The sequence below is a fragment of the Gossypium hirsutum genome, chromosome D10 (assembly GCF_007990345.1).
Source record: "Gossypium hirsutum isolate 1008001.06 chromosome D10, Gossypium_hirsutum_v2.1, whole genome shotgun sequence".
NCBI lineage: Eukaryota > Viridiplantae > Streptophyta > Magnoliopsida > Malvales > Malvaceae > Gossypium > Gossypium hirsutum.
The window spans coordinates 16,285,618-16,309,560 of NC_053446.1; the positions used below are offsets into that span (position 1 = coordinate 16,285,618).

The window sequence follows — 23,943 nt, forward strand, 5'->3', positions numbered from 1 at the left end:
TGTGTCCCTTGTTCAAAAGTTACATGGTAGTGTGACCCTTATGTTGTAATTTTTGCATCTTTTTCTTAAACTTTCCAAACTATTTCAAATTAGTCTTGAATTGCTTCTAAGCTGTTTCTAGGGTCTTAAAGGCTTGATTTAGGGACGAAATGTTTGGGAATGAATGATTTTTGATATATTTAAATTATTGAATGTTTTGGTGTTTAAATGTTTCTAATTGTACGGTAATGCTCTGTAACCCTAATCTGATGACGGAGATGAGTTAGGTGTGTTACATTATCCAACTCCACTACACTCCACAATAGAAATTCCCCAGAACTCCTTTACCTTTACACCACAGTGTGGATGAACCACTAAACATTGCAGATGAGCTACTAGTACGGTGTGGATAAACCACTGATCAGTGCAGATAAAAGCTGATAATACAGTGTGTATTAACCATTAAATGGTGCAGACAAGCTGCTAACAGTTCCTCTGATCATATCGTTTCACCCCATACAATGCAACATGACATGCTATAACAGATTAGTACGGTAGCATTAACATGTTTACAATATGTAACACTCCATACCCAGCCTAGACGTTAAGACCAAGTCAGGAGGCTACATCAAATAATCAATCGAAAACCAGCCTTAACTGTTTAAAGTTTAATAGTCGAAACTATTTATATAATCAAACCAATATAGAAATCCAAAGTATAAACGAAAATTCAAACTAAACACCTAAAAGGGTAAGTTCAGATCAAACATTAAGTAAGCAGTAAAAAGATGACCGAGATCCTACCACGCTGACCCGCCCGGCCCACCTAAGTCTGTGGGTTAGATGCAATTCAGTTAACAAATAGGATGAGTTTATAACTCAATGTATGTAACTAATGTAAAGGCAAGAAAACAATACAATTATAACAGTAATTTCCCAAATTCAAATACAGAATCAGAAACAAATGATACTTAGTATTATCGTAACAGCTCAGATAAGATGCATAACAAATCAGATATAGATGCAAAATAGATTAGAATCAAATGTAGTTTCCTACCTCCATCTTCTACACACTATCTCTGACCATCCCAACACACTATGTAGGGTATCAAGTACCCATCTAGCCTTACACACTAATTAGTGCCGGTATGACACATTTCAGAGGGATTACAGACTAATTGTCATATCAGTATGCAATAAATTGCCAGAATTAAATACAGATTTGTGGCTTAGCCACTCAACTCTGCAAATCATTAAACGGTCGTCATTTCCTTATTTATACCATTCCCACCCAATATAGATGCAGATACAGGTATCATATGTCAAGGATGAACATATAGTTATCCAAATACAATTCATAATAAGATAATATAGATCATTATCATTTAATAGTTATCGTATTAATTATATGTACAAGTAATCGACTATTCAACCTCAGAATATTGGATATTAAGTTATACAGTCTAATCTGGATCATATGGGCCCTACAGTTAGCCTATGTTCTATTCAAATGACACTTACGACCCTATGGGAAATTTCAGTATTTTGGCCCACACGTCCTTGTGGATTTACACGGCCTGAGTGTCTAGTCCGTGTGGTCCACACAACCTGGCACACGCCCCTATGATTTACAACCCTTCAAACAGCTTGGACACACACGCATGTGACCCTAAATCCAAAACAGTTAGTTACACGGCCTAACACACGGTCATGTGGCTCACAGGGCCTACCATACGATCTTGTTGTGTTGAGAGCCATGGTTTCCAGTGTTTGAAATTTGCTGAAATTGAGTTTTCGTTACACACCTAGTGTAGTTTCAATGTAGGAATAACGTAGAAGAATCACGGAACCTAAAACGACCATCCAATAACCAATTAAACGACTTAAACAAAACAATTTATACCAAAATACTATGAACCGATTATGTCGAAAACTTCGACGCAAACCCCCCAAAGTGATCCAACGCTTACCAATGAATCACAACAATCCCTCACACTAGATAGTTGAGGGAATGTTAAACGTCTCTTAGCCTTCTCCTACAACATACCGAAGTAACCACAACAAAAAAAAAGAGATTAAACTCAATTTTAAAGCTTAAAGGAAAACCCAACTTCACTACAAATCAAATGAACGAACTAACATTCGAACCATACCTCTGACAATTAAAATCAACCTTATAATGATATAATCCAATAATGAACAACACATAACAGCAAAAGATGATTACACGAACGCAGGCGAAAAGAAAATTGCAAAGAAAAAGAAAACAATAAAAAGAAACAGGGGAGGAAGGAAAGAAAACATAAAAAGAAAAGAAAAAGAATTAACTAATATGTGAGTTTAACAAAAACTAACTAGCCACCGCATAGCAAAAAATATATCCCATTGCTTACGTAGAGACTCGAACACAAGACCAAAGGAAATATAGAAGCTTAACCATCGAACCAACAGGCTCATTCTTGATAGATTTACATGAAATTTAATTTAAGTCAGAAAGTCTAGAGTAAAGGTTGAATTAAAAGAATAACAAAAATTTCTAAATGCGGAACTTGAACCCCTGATCCCAAACACACATAAACAGAACACTTAGCCACTAAAGCAAATTCATAACTATTGACAGAATTTAACAAACAACAGTCCAAAATTTTGGGGCGTTACATAACAAGTATATATAATAGCAATTATCATGCTCATAACCGATCATAACAGTAGCAATAAATTTGCTTAATGTGTAGCAGTAGGTATGTATTTCACGCAATCAGTAACATAGTGGTATGGAAAACATTATCAGTTCATCAGAATTACAGTTGTAGTAAACAAGTAATGTTCTCATATCAAGCATGTACAATAATAATTTAGTCAATCATATAATGGATTCCGACATTATTCATATTATCAGGGATTTAATTGAATGAAATAAAACACTATGACATTTCGGGAACCTTTTAGGGACTAAACTAATCAATTCAAAAAAATTTGGGTAAAATTGTAAAGTAGAGGACACAACCGTGTGGCCAGTCCGTGTGGCAAATGCCAAAATAACTTGCAGAGGAGGCACAACTGTGTGGTAGGCCGTGTGGAAGGGTATAGGTCATGTGATTCATGAACATGCACCTTTCAAATCATGTAATTCTAGGATTTTTAGGCACATGTCCGTGTGGTCCACACATCTTTGTTATTTTACTTGTAATAGACATTGGGCATTAAATTTTGGACTTTAATCTTGGTGATTTTATAATTTATTTAATACATGATTTTATTTCTAATTGATATTTGAATTATGTTATATGGATGAGTATTCATACGGTGGTTGATAACACGGTGTATGAAGCATTTATTTTATACTTACATGTTTAATTGAAGCTTACCATGGAGTGGATTTCTTGCGACTAAGGTATGTAGCTTGTGTGAATTAATTGGTGTTTGCTAAGCGTGTAATTGGGTTTTAAAAGTTGATTAATTCTTTCATATTTGTTGTAAATAAATTAAATTAGAGATGTGCGGATGTTTATGGTAAATAATTGTAGCTATTTCAAGTTTAATGGTAAGTAAAATATGTAAAATTGGGTAATGAAAATGAATTTGTGAAAAAATAGGTACAGTGGTTTACACACGGGCATGTGTCTTTTCACACGGATGTGTGGGTTTTTGGGGGTTTGATTTTTAATTTTTGTAATCTTGTAGTCTAATTTGCTTAATTTTATAATTTAGTCCTAAAACTTGATTAGATTAATTGAAACCTTTAATGATAGAGAAACTTGGTAATATTTTAGGATTACACTTGTAACTATTAATATTTGACAGAAACACTCTTAATTTTTAATTTGTAAAAGTACTAAGAGTTTGTAAAAGTTACGATTTAATCCCTAATAATAAAACTTGAATTAGACGTAGTAAATGAACTCGAATTAAGCTAAAATTTTTAGGGCTTACATAATTTGACTACAAGAAGGTTAGTAATTATTTAGAAATAAAATTAGAATAGTTTAACCTTAGGTGGTAAAATAACCAAAATACCCTTAGGTTTAAATACTTAGAAAAAGTTTAAAAATGGTTCACAAATTGCTTTCGCATTAATAAATGATATTTAGTTAGTAAAAAATAAGGTGTTTTAAGGTTGGGGTTGCGTCGGATGGTCGTTAGTTGGAGAGTCACTTCAGTGGCTAATGTAACGCTTTGAATTCGAGTCAGTTCGTCTCGGTCAAGTTTAGGGTGTCACACAGGTTCACATATACAATACTAGATACATATGAATGTCTAGACCCAATATCAATTAGAGAAAAATATGGAACAATATGAATAAAGAACGTACTAGATATAACGTCAGCGTTGTCTCTATCCTAGCGGCGTCTCGTCACGTACACAAGAGCAGACTATCGTACCTCAGTTTGAGCCACACCTCTGCCCGATGCTTTTTGATCTCTGCCAGAACTGTTACCACCCTTGACCATACCACGGTCCCTAGGTGGCTGCTGAGCGGCTCTCAGCGTTGGAGCAGGATCGGGAGCCGGAGCTTGTGCAAAAGCTTGCACCTGATCAGATCGCTAAGGGAAATCTTGAACGCGGTGCTCCATCAATTCGTACTGAAGACAAGCCTCCCAACTTCCTCCAGCATTCGCCTCGGTCCTCGGAGGCCCATCAAACCTATCTCATTTATTGGGGAATTGAATAGAACTAGAAGGCCCCGACTCCCTCTTAACCTTATTTTGACTTCTCTCCCTATCTCTCTTCTAGTGCTCAATGCGTTTCGCTTCTTCCGTTATCTTCACATTGTCAACCAAGGCTGTAAACACCCACTCCCTCTGAGGAGCTATTAGAACTCTCAAGTCATACCTCAGTCCCTCCTCAAACTGAATATTCCTATCATAATCATTTAAAACTAGGCTACGAGCATACCTGCTCAATCACAGAAACTCAGCCACAGACATCTCATCCTAAACTAAGCTCGTAAACTCACGTCTACGAGCCTCCACATAAGTCGCCCCCACATACTTGCTCTGGAAGGCGCTCTTGAAGAAATCCCACGAAACCTTTTCAGGTTAGGCACTCTGTTCAATTGTTAACCACCATTGGTAGACCTCGCCTCAGAGGAGAGATACAATACCCCTCAATTTCTGTGCAGGAGTGTAGTAAATATCATTCATAATATGCTCGGTGGCCTCTAGCCAGTACTCGGCCACAATAGGGGCGACTCTAGTGACACCTTTAAACAACTCAGCACCGTTCAACTGGAGTCGTTCTATAACTGACCCTCGATGTCTGAATCCAGAATGGGGCCCAATGACTCTCTCCAACACACGTAGTATAGCTTAGGAAAATATGTCATCCCCGACCATCAGAACTTAAAACCTATTCTCAGCTGTAGGAGTACCAATGGTCTCGTTGGTCTTCAGATTGGGCATAGTACCTATAGAGGATGACTCTACTCGAGCTCCTCCTGGGTGTCCATGACGCCTACTGGAACCACGTCCACGACTACCACGCGAACTCATTATAACCACTTATCTACATTGCTAGAAGTTTATAGATCAATTCAGAGTTCTCATCAGATATTTTATTTCACAGTTCATATCACAATTTCTAACTAAAACCACAAGTTCAATCATTATAGTATTTTTTCTAGCTAAATAGTATAGCTAAAGCAGAAGTACTTACAGCTTTGACACTGGAGACTCAATGATTTATAAAATTAGTTTTCAGAGTTATTCGAATAAATTTTTCTGTCAAAACACATTTTAACAAAAATTAGAGCCTAGAAACACAACTCGAGTTTTGTAAACCTGGCTCTAATACCACTAAATGTAACACACCATACCCAGTCTAGATGTTAAGACCGAGTTAGGAGAGCTACATCAAAACATTTAAGAAAAATCCAACCTTAACGATTAAAATTCATTAACGGAAAACATTTAAACAATTAAGTCATTAAGGTAATTCAAACTTAACCACTGTAATCTGAAAAAACATGCGATAGTCTAAGTTTATATAAATGATAAAGATAATCAGAAAGGAGAGATGACCCAACTCTTGACATGCCAAGCCTATTAAGTCAATGGGTGACCTGAAAAGCAGTCAACAAACGAAATGAGTATAACTCAGTGTGTAACCAACGTACATAATCAAATCATAAGTATGTATAAAATATATAGGTGTTCATTTTCTCTTTATTTAGACATTTCTTAGTTTTGAATACGAATTCAGAACTGAGGATATTTGCTATAGTTAAAGAACAAAGTAGATACGGATGTATAACAGATCAGATACATATGCAGTTTCCTACCCCTATCTGTTATACACCATCTTCGACCATTCCAACACACCATATATAGTATTAAATACCCATCCAGCCCTACACAACATATAGTGTCGGTATAATACTTTTCAGAATGAATACAGACTAGCTGTCAAATCAGTATGCGATAAATCGATAGAATCATATACAGATTTGTAGCTCAACCACTCAATTCGGCAGATCGTTAAACTACTAGCACTTCCTTATTTATATCATTCCCACCCAATGTAGATATATATTATAGGTGTCAGATATTAAGGATGTACATATAGTTATCCAAATACAATTCATAATTAAATAATACAGATCATTCAACAGTTATCACATTAATAATACGTACAGATAATCGATTAGTCAACCTCAAAATATTGGATATCAAATTATACAATCTAATTCAGATTAGACGGATGCTATGGAAGGCCTGAGTTTGATGCGAATAACGTTTACGGCCTTAGGAAAAATTTCAGTATTTTGGCCCATATGCCTGTGTGGGTTCACACGGCCTAGGTGTTTGGCCTGTGTGGCCTACAGAGCCGAGGATACGTCAGAATAACCCTCTTAATGCCACACACGGTCTATTGCATGGCCTGGCACATGGCTGTGTGGCTTAAAGCAGTGAATTACATGGTCTGTCACACGGCTAGGAGCACATCCGTGTGACTCCAATTTCAGAATAACTCTCACGTGGCCTAAGCACACACCTGTGTTTATGGCTCGTGTGACACTAATTCACAAACAGTGAGTTACACGGCTTAGAGACATGTCTGTGTCCTTATCCCATGTGAGCCTAAATCATAAACACTGAGTTACACGACCTGGACACATGCTCGTGTCCCTGGCCTGTGTTACCCTAAATCATAAAAAGTGTGTTACACGACCTGTCATACGGTCGTGTGGCGCAGATAGCCTACCACACGGCCGTATGAAATTGACAACCATGTTTGTCAATGTTCAAAACTTGTAAAAAATTGGGTTTTCGTTACACACCTGATATAGTTTCGAAGTGGAACGATGCAGAAGAATCTCGGGACCTAAAATGACCATCCAATAACTAATTAAACAACTTCAACGCAAAAGCTTCGTACGAAACTAACTTTTACCAACGAATCAATGGCAATTACTCGAATTAGCGCATTAGGAACCACTACATTCGATATCTACGCCTAAAAAGGAAAACCAAGTGATCACTTAATAGATAATTCAAATAAAGCAAGCCAAAACCAACTTCAATAGAAATGAATTGAAACAAATGTTTAATAAAAACTATACAACAACTTACGCAATGACCCTTCAAAATGCAATGAACAACGCAGAATCCCCAATTAAACCTGGTAACGGTTTACGAAAATGAGCAAAAAGAAAAAGAATGGAAATGTGAAATAGAAAGAAACAAGAAAAGAAGAAAAAGAAAGGAAATGATAGAAAACAAACTTTTGAAACAACCAAAAACTAATAGGATTTTACAAGTAGCATAAAAATATTTCCTTGATGCATACATAGAGATTCGAACACAGGAGTAGAAAGTAGGCAAAAGCTTAATCATCGAACCAACAGTCTCATTCTTGGCACAAATTTACACAGAATTAAACTTAAGTCGAGGATCCAAGGATAGGGTTAAAGTAAAATAAACAAAAAAAATCAAGAGGGAGACACGAACCCCCCGATCTCAAACACATAAACAGAATACTTAACCACAAATCTAGATACTTAATTATTCATAGAAATTAACAAACAACAGTTCAAAAATTCAAGGCGTTACACAGTATCTTCCAAATCAGATCTCTAGGACTTTAAGAACTCTTCCTTATTAACCTATATGGACTATTAACCAAGAAGGCCCCCGTTAAAGTACAAGCCCAATTAATTATATTTGTCCCCGCATCTGGATGAGAAGAGGGGATGCTCACAATCCTTCTAAAAACACGAAACAGATCCAGATTCCACATACCTCCCTCTGTCACCATTCCACTAAGCAAGCAGTCTGAAACAAGATTAGTATAAGGGATAATATTATTCAATGGCCGCACACTTGGAATCCATGAATCTTTCAACATTAAATACTATTGCCATCCCCCACAGACCAAACTACATTATCACGGATCATGGACCAAACCTTAGAGAGAGCTCTCCAAAAAAATGAGCATTTTCCCCTCTCAATATTCTCAGGTAACCTCTCTTTCATACCATCCCTTAAATAAAAGTATTAATAGGGACATGGTTCAAATTTCATACATTGTAGTTGCCTACCTAACATTAATGAGACATTTCGTCAAAATATATACTAGTTTGTATTTTCATGCGATGCACTGATTAGTTATGTATATTAAATTTATAATAATAATTTTTGTTTAAATTTTTTAATGAATTTCTTTAAAAAATCATTAATAAATTGAAAAGCTCATCGAATTACAAAATACTTTTAAAAATATTTAACTAATTTAAAATCGGTTATATTAATGTTATTCAATTTTAAAAATATTTAATATTAAAATAATACAAAAAATCATGATTTGAATATTAATATTAATACATTATAATTTTAAATAATATTATTACAAATTTTTACATGTTATTTATTTATAAATATTGTGTAATTAATTTGTTTTAATGTTAAAATTGTTAAAATTTTATTTTTTGTGATTGTATATTTATCTTTACTTTACTTTAATTAATGAATGTAATTAACTCTTATTATATTTTAAAAATATAAATATAATTTGACAAAAGTTATTAATATGTATCTTTTTCTTAAATTATATTTTAAGATTAATAATTTAATATTTATTAATTTTAATATTATAAAATTAAAATTTAATTCAAGTAAGTAAAATATTAAAATAAAAACATAATTTATTTAAAATCGAGTTAATATTTAACATATAAAAAATTATAAAAAAATATTAAAATAAAAAATAATTTATTTAAAATCGAATTAATATTTAACATATAAAAAGTTATAAAGAAAAAATTCAGACAAAAGGCATGGAATAACTTAAAAAAACTTAAAAGGCAAAGAATAAGAGAGCAATTTATCCAAGTTGTAAATAAGTGTCTTAAATATAGAGTACCATGTGTCAAAAAAATTGTAATAGAAAAATGCATATTATAACATCATATTGCTATATATATATGATTTGATTAGTAAAAAAAGTTTTATAATTTTTAAAATTAAAAAAATAATTAAATGCTTATATGTGATCCACATGGCAATACAGATGTATGCCACGTCAGCAAAATAAAAAAGGTTAATTTTTTCATCCATTTTGAGGTGATTTGACAAAAAAACACAAGTTTAAGAGCCTAAAAAAGAGAAAAAATAAAATACTAAAATGATTTTTTTATTATAAAATTTGAGGGCAAACAAATTATTATGCCTTTATGATCATTAACATTTATGTAAACACTTATTTTGATTGATACCTGAGCATAAAAAATGAGTATATAAAAATAAGATATTAGAGTTGAGGAGTGCTGTACGGTTTGTGGGCTTTGCGCAAAAGATATTTTACTTGCTATTAGGGATTGTTCTATGGCTAAAGGTGTTTCGTCACAGGTCATTCCTATTGACAAACAAAAACAGTTCTTTTAAAGAGATTTAGAGGATTGGCTTGAATCTAATTTGAGAAATCGTCAAGTATTTTTATGAAGGAGATCGACTGGCCGTGCTTCTTTAGAGTAGTAGCTTGGAGAATCAGGAAAAACAAAAATATTTTTATTTTTCAAGGATCATCGTGGAGTGTAGATAATATTATTAAATACTCGTATAGTTGGGCTTTACAATGCAAATCCATGCGCAAGGAAGAGCATACTAAAAAGACGAAGTCACACACAATTTCAAGTAAAACTGATAATTGAATCTATTTATACTCATATGGAGCTATTAAGGTTTACTTTGGTGATGCTGCCGCAGGAGGTATTATCAGGGATCATATGGGGAATTGGATTCTTAGTTTCAATAGACGACTGGGACAATGTTCGATCTTTAATGCTGAGCTTTGGGGTATTTTAGATAGCCTGTCTCTTTTCAGAGTAGAAAGTACGGTAAAGTTTTGATTCAGACAGACAACTTGGAGGCTATTCAAGAAATTCAAGCAGCATCTTCAAAGACATCACATTCAGCTCTAATCAGACGCATTCATCAACTTCTATTGGAAACAGGTCTTTGGGAGTTCGAACATATTCCTAGAGAAGAGAACATAGAAGTATATGATATCGCTAAACTAGCTTTTAACAGGAATGCAAGACTGCAGTTGTTTACAGCATGTCCGCTGAATATTTCTAGATAATTTTGTTAATTTCTTCTGTTTATTTTACATAAAAAACATTAATGAGACACTTCATTATATATATTAGTTTGTATTCTCGTGTGATCCACAGGTTAATTGTGTATATTAAAATTCATAATATTTTTATAATAATATTTTTTAAAATTTTTTAATAAATTTTTTAAAAACTCGTTAATAAATTGAAAAAGGCATATAATTACAAAATACTTTTAGAAATATTTAACTAATTTAAAATCAGTTATATTAATATTATTTAACTTTAAAATATTTAATATTAAAATAATACAAAAATATCATCGTTTGAATATTATTATTAATTATTATGATTTAAATAATACTATTAATAATTTCTTACATGTTATTTACTTTATATATTGTTTAATTGTCACGGCCCAAAAATATAGGGGTTAATTGATATAATTAAATAAGAAAATGTTTAGGCTTGATGATTAGATAGTTATTACACTATCTAGATATCCTTGTTTCAAGCCATTTCTCTTCTATTTTTTTTTTCATTTTAATTTAAGCAAACTAGGATGAACACCTTAAAACAAATATTTTTGGAAGTAAAAACTTATCAAGAATGGGCAATAGTCCAAATGGTTTGGCATTCACTTCTCTCCACCTTTGCAAATTTTTTTTTGAGCCACCCCTTACCCATTTTCATTTCATTTTTTTGGCAAACTAGGAGAATTTACCATACAGCCCCTTAAGGTCTGAAAACCCTAACTATTTAGTCCAAAAATTCCCAATTGGACCTATATTATGATTTCTCTTCAAACCCTAATTAGAATTTCTCTTCTCTCTCCATATTTCTTCTCTCTCTATATTTCTTCTCATACTTCTTTTCCATCCTTTCTTTTCATCAAATTTTCTTCATATTACTGAAATTATTTTACTTTCTATATCAAAACAATCTCCGATAAATAGATTCTCTAGCGATTGTTGAATTCATCGTTGATAACCTCTGTAATTCCATCAAGTTTGGTAAGTACATCTCATTCTAAAGTTAGGAACCCAAATTTCGTAGAATTTCTATCCTATACTAATCTTTCAAATCAATTAATCAATCTTTTATGGTTTTTGGCAAATCTTTCGTTAAAACCATTGAGTCTTGATAAATCTTGGAAATCAAGCGTTAATCGTGTGAAATTATCATTTGAAGGACCCATTTTAGGTGCATCGGACTAGATTTAAGCGCGAGGAACATCGGTCGAAATCTCGGTGAAAGGTATGTATTTTTTTACAAGCGAATTGGGGCAAAATTTTTGTTAGGTTAGGCCCACACGGTCTGTCACACGGGCGTGTGGACCACATGACCCCTTACACAGCCATGTCCTTTTGAAAACCTAGGATAGTTCGAATCTCACATGGTAAAGAACCATCCACACAGCCTAGCACACAGTCATATCTCCCCTATAGGTTGATTTTGCAATTTCCATACAGCCTCAGTCTATTACATGGTCATATAACCCCTCTACACGGTCTATAGAATCCCACACAACTGTGTGCCCTCGTTTTTCTTCAAATTTTATAGTTTTTTCCCAAAATTTTATGATTTATTCAATTTAGTCCCTAAATCGTTACTGAACTATTTTAGTGTCTTAAATTATTCCATTAAGTCTTTAATGATATGAATAAAGTTGGAATCCATAATTTGATTGACTGAATTAATATTATATATATTTGATTGAATTGTGATTAATACATATGTTTATTTGTATTTGAGATCGTACGTTCAATATACCTTATATTACTATGAAACACAACACATGATAAGCATGCTTTTGGCTACTATATCGAACTATTATAAGCCTAATATTTTCCACTGTATAGTACTATTATAGGCATAATGACTGCTACCATATTGTTCTGTTAAAAGCCCATTAAATACTACAGTATTGATATGTTTTAAGTATGCCATATTGCATTGTATGGGATTGGACGTTATGAACAGAGGAAGTATTGTCAATTTATCTGCATTATTTTGCAGTGTACCCACAGCCATAGGCATATTCGATCTGCGACGGTCTTGTTGTGTACCCACAGCCATAGGTAGATCCCATCTGTGACATTTTTACTGTTCATCCACAACCTCGTGATAGTTATTACCTACAAACATATTGTGCATCGATAGCCAATGACAAATTTTACCTGCATTATTTTGTTGTGTATCCATAGCCATAGGCAGATTCCATTTGCGGTGCTTTGCTGTGTGTCCACAGCCATTGACAGTTATTTTGTAAACCATTGATGGTTAAACCACAATTCGGTGTGTTGGTGGTTGGAGTTCAAAAGAGCTCCCATTGTGGTGTGTACCAGTGGGGTATGATGTTTTCTATTAAAACCAAAACGATATGACATCCACAAAAACATGTGCATACAACTATGAAATTTCTGATATGACATATATATATGTATATTGTTGAATGATTTGAAACATCGATATTATGATATTGCCACTGTAAATCATTTCTATGTGACATATTTTCGTATGCTTAATCATTTACACTAATTATCTTGTAACTAAATTCACATTGAATGTCATAGGTCACTCCCCCATTTAGTTCCATCCTTACAGATAACCCACCAGGTTAGAATGTGAAGGTGGCAACCGGAGGGTCTCGGCTCGGTTTTTAGTAATAAAATATTTTAGAATTATTAATTGATCTTTTCATTATTTAGAGATTGTTTTATTTTATATTGAACTGTGAAATGAAACTTAGAATTTGTTTTCTTTTGGCATGCATAACAATTAATTTGATTTACGGATATCGAAATATCAATATTAATTAGTTGTGCATGAACTTCGGTTTTATTAAGAATACAAACAATTATCAGTTTTCTACTATTAAATTATAATTAAGAATTTTGAGTAGTAAATAAACTAGTAATATTAACTAAGTTTTCTTCCAAAGTTAAACAAATATTTTAAAATGACTATTTTCAAAACTCTAATAGCTTACGGTAAAAGTAATTTTATATAAAAAAAATTATGCATATATATAAGTATTTAGTTAATTTTTAGTTCATCACTAATAAAAAATAACATCAATAGAAAAGAAATTAATAATATGAATTAAGTACAACATATATAAGTTTTCATATAAAAAATTCTCTTACTTATCATACAAAATAAGATTATAATTAGATGATGTTTTACCAAAAAATGTGAAATAAAATCAAATAAAATAAAAACCAAAATCAACTCATAATAAATAAAATAATCACACTGATGCATAAGGGACCATCAAAATATGACCAAAGACTTTGGGATTTGAAGCCATTGTTGAGAAAGTAAGGAAGGTCGTTTTGAAAGAGTAAATAAGATCTGTAAAAAATCAAATTATCTATGCTCAAATCATCTTATTTATATACAAGTTGAAGATTTTTAGGATTAAGATTTAAAATCCCAAGTAATGAATGATTTATGAAATTAAATAAAAAATTTGAATTTTAAAACAACTATCATTTAATTATAATTAATTCAAATATATTGATTTTATTTGCATATTTACCCTTTTCAAATATAATTAAAGTCTATATAAAATTATATTCAAAAGAATAAAAATGTTTTATTTTCCAAATATAAGGATAAAAATGTTTTATTTTCCAAATATAATGAATCGAATTAATTAAAATATACCTTGTAATTAACATTGATTTAGAGCATTATTAAATAAATAACTTGTATTGAGACCGCCTTTTAGCATATTTTCGTCTACTTTCTAGCACGTTTTCGTTTTTTTCTCTTTAGTTCTCTGTTATGCTTTTTTCCCTAATATTCTAGTCAAACAATATCCTGTTTCTGTTTATGATTTTTAAGTTCTGAGAGATTTGGCTACTTTTCGAGGTTTGTTAATGGAAATGAGTTTGGAGAACTTGAGTATTGATGAAGGGGAATACGAAGTGTGGGTGGTTGCTTGGGATGAAGATGCTTAGAAACCTATCTATGAATTCTGTCTTGTGGGATGCTTTTTGACGACTAGTGTGGTGCATTTTCCAGCAATGAGAAACACTATGGCAAATCTATGGCATTCTTTTGGTTGGGTGCAGATCTCAGATCTTGGAGAAAAGATATTCTTATTTTAGTTTTTCAATGAGATAGATATTGCAATAGTGGAGAATGGAGCACCATGGACGTTTAACAATCATTTATTAATTAGTCATCGGCTGATGGAAGAGGATGATCCGATGTTAGTCCCAATGATACATGACAATTTTTGGGTCCAAGTGCATGACTTGCCTCCAGGTCTTTTTTCAGAATTAGTAGCAAAATAATTCAGAAATTTTATTTGAAAATTTTTCGATTACGATACTAAACAATTGAACAAGGGAATGGGGAATTTCTTAAGAATTTGAGTCTAGTTGGATGTGCGAAAGCCGTTGAAAAGGAGAAAAAAAATTGATGATTTCATCTTCAAAGTCCATTTATGCCAATTTCAGGTATGAAAAATTAACTCTGTTTTGCTTAATGTCTGGTGTTTTGGGACATGGTGATAGTATTTGTCTAGTAAATATTCATCATATGGGGAAGAAAATCGAAATAGGATGGGATCTATGATTGAGGGCAGAACCAAGGAGTGCGATGAGCACAAACAATATCTGGCTAATGGAGGAATGTGAGTTTAGATTTTTGGGAAATAATTTGGGTGGGTGAAATTTGGGGCAAAATCTAGGTGATGATTTGCTGCATAATTTTCAGAATCAAATTAATCCTATTTTAAGATTTAATTTGAAAGGAAAATCTTTCAGGCATAATTCGAATGAAGGACTCTCAAACATAGAGGCCTAAAAGGTAATGGATCAAGAACAAGAAGAAAATCCATTAGAGTTTATGGAAGGAAAAAAAGGCCTCACTCTAAGGTAAGGCGTTCAAATGGGCTGAATGTTCCAGTCCAGATTGGGGATTCCAATATAATTGGCAATGACAAATCTTAACTGATATTAGCAGCTACCAGCTGGTAGGCCTGCTAGACGTCATGAAGCTGTTATGTTTGAATGTTCTCGATTTGGGGAATCCGCGGGCAGTTTGAAGACTTTAGCATTGGCTGAAATTTTATAATCCCCAACTTGTCTTCTTTATGGAGACAAAACTTGATTGAAAGAGGATAAAAAAGTAAGAAACAATTGTGGTTATTTCTACGAAATTGACGCGTCGGCTAAGGGCACAAGAGGTGGCTTATGTTTCGGATAGAGAGAGGGTTGTTCGATTTCCCGTCAAAGCTTCTCAAAAAACCACATTGATGTTGTTAGACAAGAAACCTCAGCTAGTCAGGAGTGGCATTTTACGGGCTTTTATGGTGCACCAAATAATAGAAATAGGGTGGAAACTGTTAGAGTATGCCCAAAGATCAATCATGAGATGGTTGTAATAACATACTTGATTTATCATGTTTATTAGTATAAGGCGTTACCATTATTATTTCAGTTTCTTTTCTGTGTATATAAATAAACTGTTTTATAATAATGTCTTAAGAATAATATGATTATTCTTAAAAGTTCCTTAGTCAAGTATTATTATTGGATAGGACAACGATAATACATTAAGACTAACATGTAGTTGATTGATGATAAACAGTTGTCATTGATAAAGAATGTCAGAATCATTACATGAATATGTGTGTTAGAGAACAACATATTGGACTGACCCGTTATGAGTATGTTTCTTGGATTATTATGTAATTGTCACGACATTACTCATAATGATTAATATTTATATGATCCTCAGACTTGAGATCATCATAATCCCAACATCATGAGTTGTATATTTTGATACAGTCAAACGTACACCGTAACTGGTTGTTCTATAAAGACCGATGTTGGATATACCACAATCTATGTAGAGGGATATGGTTGGTCAATATAGGATAAATCCCTCTTACATAATAGGAGTAATATCTTAGGCCACTTGGTTCGACAGCAGATCAGACTACTCGTTAAGGTGTTGCTGTCTACTCTGAATAAACATTAGGTAATTTCGTAACCTTGATCACCCCGATTCGTTCCTCACACATGAATCCATGGTTAGGGTCGCCGATTTTATTTTTTTCGCTACGCCGTAGGGGTGCCGGCGATCCAACAGAAACATGGACTCTTTTAAAAAATTGAGGACTTAAAATTTCCCTTACCTTGTTAGTGGTGATTTTAAGAAAATTCTGTTTGATTACGAGAAGAAAGGGGGTATTCCTAGAGATGAAGGGAAAATGAAAGAATTCAAGAAGGCGTTGTTTGAGTTTGGTTTGGAGGATAATGGTTATACAAGCCCATAGTTTACCTAGGAACGTGAAAACTTACTAGAAACCAATATCAGAGAAAGACTTGATCGGGATGTTGCTAATGAGGAGTGGATTCAGAATCATTTGAAAATTTTCTCTAAGGCATCTTACTTATTCATTTCATTTTTTGAGCATTGCCCTTTATTCATTCAAATAGATCAAGAGGAAAATAGAAGAGCAAAAAATCAATTTAGATTCGAAGCATGGTGGTGCATGGGAGAGTAATGTTAGATAAAAATTAAGAAGTTATGAGAATCTAGCTCTGGAGAGCTAATTGATAAATTGGGGTATATAAGGCCATATTTGAAGGTGTGGTTCGAAGGAATAAAAACTAAAAAGAGGAAGGTAACGAAGGGGCTGAGGAAAAAACTGGAGGAATTGGATTGTCAGGAAAGAACAGATGATGTGATGGCAGAAATAATCGATGTCAAATTGCATCTTAATATGAAGGCTGATCAAGAAGAAAGTTATCGGGAGCAAAGACTGAAAGAAAAGTGGTTAAAATTGAGTGATAAAAAATACCTCTTTTTTTCATAATTTTGGTACACAAAGGTGTTGACAAAATCAAATTAATGGGTTGTAAAACGAGGGTGGAATTTTAGTCACTGAAAGGGGGGATATGGAAAGGGTTGCTCGAGATTATTTTTCTGAAATTTTTGCGAGTAGAGGAGAAAACAATTCTGATAAACTTTTAGTAGAAGTTCAAACTTGTATTATTGATGATACAAATAGATAATTGACAACTGAATACAAATGAGAGGAAATTTTTGAAGCTTTGAAGATAATGGGCCTAACTAAAGCATCGGGAGAGGATGGATTCCCAGCTTTATTCTTTTAAAAGTACTGACACATTATGGGAAGGGATATTTTCTAGTTCTACCTCAATATTTTGAACAAAGGTAAATATTTAGAACCTTTGAATAGAACAAATATTGTTTTAATCCCAAAAGTGAATCATCCTACTAACCTAAAAAAGTTCAGACCAATAAGCTTATGTACGGTGCTTTATAAAATTATTGCGAAGACAGTTGCAAATAGATGACAAAAGACTCTAGAAAGATGCATTGATGAGGCTCAGAGTGCTTTTGTGCCCGACAGACTAATCATAGATAATTTACTCATGGCTTGCGAAGTTTTACATGTTTTTAGAAAAAGGAGGACAGGGAAGAAATGATGCTTGGCTCTAAAATTGGATATGAGAAAGGCCTAGGATCGTGTGGAGTGGCACTTTTTTGAAAAAATGATGCTGAAAATAGGCTTTGCGGTATCTTGGGTACAGTTTGTAATGCATTGTATTAACTCTATTTCGTATTCTATCATCTTTAACAGTGAATCTGGTGATATCTTTAGGCCAAATAGAGGGCTGAGACAGGGTGACCCATTGAGCCCATACTTATTTATTTTTTGTAGTGAAGGCTTTTTAACTTTAATGAGAAGGGCCTTACATCTAGGTCATGTTAAGGGAGTGAAGGTGTGTAGGAAGGGTCCGTAGATAACTCATTTGATGTTCGCGGATGACTATATATTGTTTGGATAGGCAACTTCTAGAGGGGCTAATGTTATAAAGAATATTTTGCAGGAATATGAAGAAAATTCTGGGCAATGCATAAACTTTGATAAGTCTACTGTGTTTTTCAGTTCTAATGTTTCTACTAGGGACAAGTGGGAAATTTCGCAAATACTAAAATTCAAAGTATCACAGTATCCATAAAAATATTTGGGTCTACCAAATATGGTGGGAAGAGGAAAAAAAATAGGCTTTTCAACCTTTGAAGGACAAGATGCTGAAGAAGTTAAGTGGATGGAGTAACAAGTACCTTCCATAAGGAGGAAAAAAGGTATTCATCAAATCTATTTTACAAGCAATCCCTACATCCTCTATGTTATGTTTTTTTGTTACCAAGTTCATTATGTGCTGAGTTAGAGAGTATCATTGCGAATTTCTGGTTGCAAAAAAGTTGTACTAAGAAGGGAATTCACTAGTGTGAATGGAAGCATATGTGTGAATTAAAAGGGCAGGGGGAATAGGCTTTCGGAAGTTGTCAAAGTTCAATTTAGCCTTGTTAGCGAAAAAAAGGTAGAGAATGCTTAACTATCCAAATTACTTACTTGTTAATCATTGAAAGCAAAATATTTCCATAACACAAATTTTCTAAACTCAAGTTTAGAAAGTTTATCTTTTGTATACCTGACGAAGTATATGGGGCACAAAGAGTCTGTTGGCTTCGAGGCTATGATGGGAAGTAGGAAATAGAACAAATGTTTCGATTTAGAATGATTATTGGATACCTGGGAGGGGCAAAATTGCATATTAGTATCTTGTTTGGAAAGGGGAGGCCTCTGGTGAGTATTCAGTGAGAAGTGCCTATCACAAGATGAACAGGGGCAACTTTTAATGACCCTTTACTTTACAAAAAAATTTGGTTGCTGGATTTTCCCAACAAAATTAAAATCAAAATTTGGAGAATTATTAAAAATTTCCTGCCTACTTTTGCTAATCTACATTGCAGGTGGTGTGGAAAAGGTGGAACATATTTTCAAATACTATAAAAAATCAATTAAAATTTGGAAGTTAATGAATTTTAGATGGCCAACGATGTTACCTAATTCAAACATCAATGATTGGATGACCCAATTCTTTTACAACCATTCCAATCAGCTTGGCAGAGTTTTTGGATGTGCGCTTTGGGCAACTTGGACAGACAGGAAACATTTCTTACATGAAGATAAACAGAGGCCAACATTAGAATCGTTAATTTCATTAGTTCTTATATTCAAGAACTGGATGGAATAAACAAGAGAGCAGCATAAATACCATAGAGGATACAAAGTGGAAGGCTTCGATGCACAGACTACAAAGATTAATTTTGATGTAGCTTACTACCAGGAAGAGAACAAATCAAGTTCAGGCATTATCATCAGAGACACAACTGGTGAAGTTCTACATTCAAAAGTTCCATTGCATGTAAACATACCGACTTCCTTTGCAGCCGAAGCTGTGGCGTGTATGAAGGCAGTGGAATTGGGATAGTATGTGGGTCTTTTAGTGGTGGAGGTTGAAAGTGATGCTTTAACGGTGATTAGAAAGATGCAAAAAGACATAAATGATAGATCAAAAATCGGGGCTTAAATTTTCAATATCAGATCTATGAGCAAAAGATTCGAAAAATGTACCTTTAAACATGCATTAAGACAGGAGAATAAAGCAACCCATGTTATGGCTATAGAAGGTCTCAAAAGACAAGAAGAATTTTACCTGAGAAATGTAGTTCCTGATTATGCAGAACAATCTGTGGTATTTGATAAACAATGGTTAGGGCTTTCAGCGAATAGATGATCAATGACCTGATTCAAAGGAGTTTCTGGAAAGACACACAAAGCTATCAAACTGGAAAACGGGGGTTCTTGAGAACTTGCTGCTTCAGATCCTTGGATAAGAAGAGTGTCGATTCATGTGACTGGATTCCTTTTCTGATTAGGGTTTTATTTATGATTTTTTTTTGTTTTTTTACTTCATTTATTTGGTTGTCATTCGGCTTTTTTGTTTTAGTCGTTTCTTTCTGTTTGGGCTTTTGAGCCAATGTTTGGGGCTTTATTTAATAATAATCCAACCACTATTCATGAAAAAAACTTGTGTATTTAATAATTTTAAAATATTATTTACATAAAAAAACAATGATTATGAAATTTTTTTGTAAAATTTAAATGTTTAGTTATTAAAATTAAAAATAATTTGAATGAAAGTAGTCTAGCAAAATTTGTAATACGGTAATTAAATTAAATTGATTTAAAATGATTTTAATGGGGAGGTGTATCAGGTAAACATTAGATATAATATATCTATATCTATAATAAAATCAGTTTCTTGAAGACCTATTAGAAGTAAATAGGGGTAGTTTAGTATAACACTCATTGCCTGACCCAGACGTCAAGTCTGAGCTATAAAATGCTACATTAACTACCAGAGCAATAACAATCAAGTAAATATTCAATTCATGTCATTATTCATTTATATACAAGCAGAACATGCATATGATATGACACATGATCAATTTCGACACTTACACGGGCTCGTGAATACTCTTACACTAGCCCACACTCGAATTAAGACCAAATTGTAAAATTTTTAAAATTTTTGAACCTTTCCATCATATGAACCAATATGTCACATTTGGCACCAATTTACATCAAAACTATTTATGACAATTCAAGCTATTCAACATTCACTTTCTTAAGTCAATCCATACTCAATATATCCAACATTAAGAACCAAATAAACGTAACACCTTATGTTCTCTAGTATGCATATATATATCATTACCATTTATAACATAAGTTGAATTCAAGTGAAGTTCCAAACAAAATAAACATTATAAGATATTATGACACTCTTAAGTACATGCCACATATAGCCGAACTCGAAACGATTTAAAGGCTACCAAAACAGAAGATCGATAGTGTGAGCTCTAAAGGGGTTCGATCGTCACGTTCCATGGTCAACAATCTACAAGTAAGCGAAGTCAATAGTAAGTATAACAAATACTTAGTAAATCCATACGAAATTTAACTTAATTTACCTAAGTTTTATATCAGTTATTCAGCCTATTTATACAATTTACAGAGCCATCATCAAGTTAGAATATTAGTACCATACATCAAAGTGTTTAGATCACTTACATATACCAAATAGTAAAATACCATCCCAACATATACAATGATACAAACATGTCAAATATGTTCCTTATTAGTCTTCCAACCATTCCTTTATCAATTTTTCAACATCCTTTCATAAAGAACTATAGTAAATTAATTTCATATACTTAGGATTAGATTGCTCACACGAGCTGTAACATATAAACTATATAACAAGGGTCTGCTTACACAAGCTGTAGGGTCAGGATTGTTCATATAAGTGTTATTTGATGCTGCTCACTCATGCCATCAAGAATTCGTAACAACTGTTAGATCTCAACCATCGATAAACAAATCCTTAACCAGTACCCTATCTGTATCATTTGGGTCTACTTTCACAAGCTGTAGGTTAGGATTGTTATGAGAACTTAATTCGATACTACTCACTCAAGCCATCGAGAATCCACAACACATGCCAAATCTTAACTATCGATAAAGAAATCCCTGACCAACACCCAACCTTTTGAACTCTAATGGCATGTCATTCATATTTAAATCGTTTATTGAGTTTACACAAGCCTATTATTGAATTCGTACCAATTCAATCTCTGTATTCGTGTACATACTTATCATATTTCAAATAGCAATCTATATACATTTAAATCGTGTAATATCATCATATTTATATAATCTAATACATCATATCCATTTCTATATCGTTTCAAACCTTATAATTGTGCACACATTTTTTTATATATATTTTGGGTAGCAATCTATAAAAATTTATACCTTGTAACATCATTGTATACATACGATAAAATCACATATCAATTCCACATTCAATCAAAATCATGTATCTATACATATTATTCTTTTGTTACATATTTACGATTCAGTCCATTTGTTGCCAAAAGACAATATTTATAAAAATTTCAAACAAAAAAGTAGAACGATATAGTAAAAACATAACTTGAATTAATAAAGTAAGTTCTATATGAACTTACCTAAGAAAAAATAATAAACAAAACATCGAGGACTAATTTATAATTTTCCCTTTTCCTCGATTATCTTCTGATTGATTCAAATATCAATCTATAATAATTCATTACAATTTATAAATTCTAAACATATTTTAACAACTTATTAGGTGCACATGATAATTCAATTTCATTTTACAAAAGTTCCCTAATTTTTTCATTTTTATTCAATTTAGTCATTTAAATCGAAACAACTATAACTTTCATATTAGAGCATCATTTTTCATTCCCATGTCAATTACATCATTCTATAACCCTCTACTATTAGTTTCTATAAAATTATCATGACATTTTCATAATTTATTCATTTTAGTCCTTATACTAAAAAACTAGCATTTCACTTTACAAATTAGTCCCTTTTTCATTTCTAAGCTTAAAAGCTAACCTATTAACATCAAAAGCTTCAAAAATCATTCATGGTAACATTTTGACTCTTTAAAAATTTTGGAAAATAAAACACGATTTAGCTAAATCGAGTTACAACGATCTCTAAAATATAAAATTTACGAAAATCGAGCTTGGTTTGCCTTACAATGCAAGGATCGATTGGTTGAGATTATCTGTAGGCCCATTAAGGGGTAGATGCTAGCCACAAGTTCTAAAGCTGTTCCATACCTAAGGTGATGATCGAACCCTTGACCACTAATTATGGTAGGAGAGACCCTTACCATCTCACCTAACTCCCGTGGTTATTTTTTAAGCAATGTGTGAAATAGCAAATGTCTTGATCCAATTTTTACACCTAATACTTTTAATAATATTTTTAAATGTATACAATGTAAACATATATATATATGGCGTGTCATTATAATACACAACTAATGCTGTATTATTAATAATTACTCAAATTTTATAATTATAATGTGATTTTTTAAAGATGATTTAATTTAATTATTGATATATATTTATTTACATGATTTTTTATTTAAGGAATTCAATAGTTTTATTTAAGGAATTCAAAAATTTAATTATTGATATATATGGGCTTGAAAAAACAACATATAGAAAGTCCAAAGACAACAAAAACCAGGAGAAACCCAACAAGCACACCTACAAGTCCAAAAAATAAGAAGCGTGAAAAAAAAAAGATAAAGCGAAATCTAAAAGCTTCAAAACAGGCCCCTTTAGATACCACAAACCCTAAATGGTAGCAAAACCTCCCGTTGTTTCCGGTGAACTAAGAAACAATTGGAAGGGATTGAGGTTACCTTGCTTTATATCAGAAATGTCCCCAACCCACCACAGAAAAAAGAGTCGGATGGCTACGGTGGATGAAAAAATTAGGGGTCAGAATCTACCATCTCATTTATTTTCATCGGCGCGTCTTCAACCTAGAAATAATCCTCAAGCCTCATTATACCTTCCTCCACTAGTGCATGTGCGACAGAGTTTCCTTGCCTCGCGGTGTACTCAAATCAATAATCGGAGAAGTTTCTTGC

General features: G+C 32.9%; 1 long non-coding RNA gene across 6 annotated transcripts; it reads right to left on the minus strand.

Annotated features, from left to right (window-relative positions):
* Nucleotides 1–4,153: 4,153 nt before the first annotated feature.
* Nucleotides 4,154–20,396, minus strand: LOC107914456 (uncharacterized). Of its 6 annotated transcripts, XR_005919180.1 has the most exons (7): nucleotides 20,092–20,396; nucleotides 19,811–19,903; nucleotides 19,651–19,715; nucleotides 19,439–19,550; nucleotides 7,551–7,599; nucleotides 7,259–7,434; nucleotides 4,154–6,040 (listed from the first exon to the last, which is right to left on the minus strand). It is a non-coding gene; the product is annotated as an uncharacterized lncRNA (long non-coding RNA). The 6 variants fall into 6 exon arrangements; XR_001688876.2 differs by having other exon boundaries at nucleotides 19,651–19,903; XR_001688877.2 differs by having other exon boundaries at nucleotides 19,651–19,903; nucleotides 20,010–20,396.
* Nucleotides 20,397–23,943: the final 3,547 nt, after the last annotated feature.